At 43.4% G+C, this 3,806-nt stretch overlaps 1 protein-coding gene across 1 annotated transcript in view; it reads left to right on the top strand.

Moving 5' to 3' along the window:
• Window positions 1-3,566, top strand: part of Znf800 (zinc finger protein 800) — a gene marked incomplete in the record, with an annotated part of 44,784 nt that extends 41,218 nt beyond the window's left edge. Inside the window, 1 exon segment of the mRNA XM_005402353.2 lies at window positions 1-3,566.
• Window positions 3,567-3,806: the final 240 nt, after the last annotated feature.

Raw genomic sequence — 3,806 nt, 5'->3', positions numbered from 1 at the left:
CCGCCCGCCGCCCGCCCGCACGGCGCCCGCAGCCTGTACCTCAGCCGCCTCCGCCCGGACCTGCGGAGCCCAAGGCCGCCGGCAGCAGCTCCTGACCTTCAGCCGGGGCCCAGACTCCTGTCGCCGCGCTCGGCCGACCCTGGGCCCCAAGCCCCTCAGACCACGTGCCTTAGGGCCGCGCCGGGCCGGGTGGCCCCTGGGCTGGTCCTTGCTGCTCGAAGCGCGCGACTGCTTCCCCCGCCGGAACCCGGCCCTGAGCCTCTGTCACACGACAAGATTCTTTTCCTTCCTTCTCATAACTTACAGCCTTCCCGCTCAAGTTCCTTTCACTATTAGTTGTAAAGACCAGATCCTAAGCAGTCTTCTCCACCTCGAGTTCTGTTATCAAGCCAGCTCCTGCCCCTCGCTACTGCCCAGTGGCAGAAGATTGTTTAGTAGCTGTGCCTGTCCCCAGTGACTATGAAGTGGCTGACATAACCCAGAGTTGTGTCGCGCGCAACTGTGATTGAACTTGAACTCTGGCATTCAGTCCCCACTTTCCTGTAACTTCATCTCGACCATTTCTTTCCTTCTGAGTCAGTCCTTGCTCCCACGGTTCTAACCTTGTCATTGTTAGAAAAGCTAACCGCTCTGCAACCCTGTCAGCGGTGACCACAGCAATGTAACTCTCACAGCTGCTCCAGGGAGCGTAGGTGGCTGACAGCTCCCCTCTGCTGAGAAGTGCTTCTTGGGGCCACTCCCAGTACTGATTGAGCCAGGCTTAGTATTGGTGGCAGCCCATTCAAGTGAGATGCATGAGGCCCATAATGAGCGATTTGGGCATGGGGACCACTTAATACAGCTGGAACTTTCTTAGAACTGTGCTGCCTTGGTCTGAGGTTCTTGCCCAGTCTTCCTCTCCTTTCACAGTGGGTCAGACCTGCCTAAGGTATGAATGCTCCCTGCCTCCTCTCCTGCCCTCTTTCCTTCATCCTTCACGGGTGTCCCATCAGTAGAACTCTTGCATGTTCAACCATGTCTTGGTGCCTGCTTCTAGGACCTGAACTAACATGTTTCAGATATTCCACTCTCTGCTCACCATATTCCTATCCTGGGCTTTTTGCTCACTGTCTTAGGTGCAATTTCTTCTCTAGCCTAGATTCCATGCTCCGTTTTTATAATCCCACTCCTTGAAATGTAGTTCTCTCAGCTCTTAAACCTCAGTTCCTTCCAAGTTGTTTCTTGAAAAAACCCCAGTCCTTGTTAAACCTTACCGTCTTCCTTGCATGGGCCTGACTGAGAGAGCAGAACATTTTCTTTAAGAAAATCACAAAATTCAAGCAACTAGTTTTTCTTTCAGTCCATTTTCTGAAACCTAAAATTGGTGCTGTTCCTACTATAGTCTCAGTCTCCCTTTTGTAAAACTTCTGTTCATGCATTTTCGGTTTCTCACAATGCTCTGGTCCTCCCTCCCTGTTTACTTCATATTTCACTGAGAAAAATAGGAGTTACTATATCCACACTTCTCATTTTTCCACAAGACTCTGCAGCCCGCTACCTTGGGAGCCATCTTTCTTTTTGTGGCTGTAGAGGAAGTTTTTAAGGCCGGCCCTTCCTTTTGTCCTCTGAATTTCACCTTGGACCTAGTTTTGAAGAACTGTCCCTTTAGGTTTTCACTTTCTCTTTTCTGCATCACCAATCCCTTTCCCCTCACTGGATTGTACTCCTCAGCCTCCAAGCATACTCCAGTATCTTCATTTTAATCAAATCTTCCTTTGTGCACATGGTCTCCATCTGTAGCCAATTTTAGCTCTCCTTTGGATCTGCTTCTTTATGCAGGTGTCCTTTCATGTTATATGTGTTTCCTAATCTCTACTTTTCAGGCCACAGTGATTCAGTGTCCCCATTGACATAGGGACAGCGCCCTTATTAAGGTCTCCAGGCATTTCCTACTTCCGGTCCAAAGGGTGCTTTGCTCTGCTCACCATGCTCACTACTTTAAATGTTTTCTCTTCAGTTCAAACCACTGTTTTCTGCTATATTTCATTCTGTGTCTCCTACTCTCCAGGTTTATAACCCATTTTCTGCCTAATAATTGAAAAGTTGGGGATTTTGCCACCCTCCTGGTCCCTCTTTTATTTCTGTGTTCTTTTCCAGGCATCTTACCAATTTTCATAGACTTAAGTACCATCTCTATGCTGAAACGATTTTCACGTTTGTATATCTTACCTAGACCTTTCCACTAGGTTCTAGATCCATATATCTAATGGTTTCCTTAATTTATTCCTTTGGTTGTCTTAGATCTCTAAAACTCAACATTTGCAAAAATCTAATTTCTCTTTCTCATCTCAAACCTCATTTCCCTATTGCGATAAATAGTACTACCATTCAGCCAGTTGTTCAAGCCAGAAACCTAGGAATCATCCTTCCTTTAATGACCTGTTCCCTACACCAAGTAGATCACTTAATTTATCAGTTTTATTATCCAAATATATCTTCATGCTGTCTAGTTCTTTCCAAGTTGAATGCCATCACTTGGTCCTGATAGTGTGTTTTCTCACCTGAATATTAGGACAGTCCGTCCTACTTGGTCTGTCTGCTACCACTCTTGATCCACTTCAACACGTTTTTGACACAGTGGCAACAGTGACCATTCCTATAAATTGAATCAAGTAAACTGTTGATTATAGGGTAAGATCTAAACTCTTTACTCTGGCTCATTCAGCCCTGTATAGTCTGACCCTAGCCTATTATCTAACCCCACCTATGCTCACTGTTACTTGCCATAATGCAGCCACTCTTGACTTCTGCAATACGCCCAGATCTTTCCTGCACCTCGGGGGTTGGTAAATGTGTTCTTTGTGTTCTGGGTGCTCCTCAGAGCCACCTGCTGCCCCATTGTGATACAGCCTTTAGATAAGCACTTGGATACCTTTTGAGAAAGGCCTACCTAGAGCACCCTATGGAAAGTAATCCCCACCTCTCATACCATTTGTTGTCTCAGTCTTTTGTTTGTAACCTTATTTATTTGTCTGTTTACCTTTTTGAGTGCTGTTTCCCATCCTAGAATGTATGAGGGAAGAGACTGTGTGGATACCTGCATTCTTCAATATTGTATTCTCAGCCCCTCCACAGTATTTGGCACATGTTGGGTGCACAGTAAATACGGAAGTAGAGAATGAACGCATATGCCAGTTTTCCTGTTGGGCATTCAATTCACTGGTTAGTAAGAGCTCTTCATATATTAAAACCACTAATCATTTCTTTTTGTATACTGCAGACATTCTGCCTCTTCTCAGATATGTACCAGCTTAATTCATGAGATCTTTGATATACAGACATACTGTATTTTTCATTAGATTTTTTTCATGAATCATATCAATGTTATATAATATCTGTCCATGTTTCTTTGAAAGTTTTTTAGATTTGAATCTTTACTCCAAATGGAATTTATTTTTGATATAGATGTGATTTGTGATTAAGGGTCTAAATATTTATTTAGTTGTTGCATCATCATTTATTGAAAACTCCCTTTTCTACTGTTTTGAACACCCTACATTTATCAAATATTAAATTCTTACATCTACTTGGAGTGGTTTCTGGATTCATTGCTTGTGTTTTGGTATTCTCTGTTACTGAACCATGTTATTTAACTTATTACCATTTTTTAATTTGCTTTGCTGTATATTTAACTTTTTAGGGGGATAAATAGTTATTCCTCTTTTTCAAAATTTTTGGCTACACTTGTGCATTTATTCTTCCAAATAAGCTTCAGTTATATTTTGGTCAAGTTTTAAAATAAATTCTTTTGATATTTTTTAGGATTA

The sequence above is a fragment of the Chinchilla lanigera genome, unplaced genomic scaffold (genome assembly GCF_000276665.1).
Source record: "Chinchilla lanigera isolate Chin_1 unplaced genomic scaffold, ChiLan1.0 scaffold00078, whole genome shotgun sequence".
Taxonomy (NCBI): Eukaryota; Metazoa; Chordata; class Mammalia; order Rodentia; family Chinchillidae; genus Chinchilla; species Chinchilla lanigera.
Note: the sequence above shows the minus strand (reverse complement) of the source record. Positions and strands in the feature narration are given on the sequence as shown.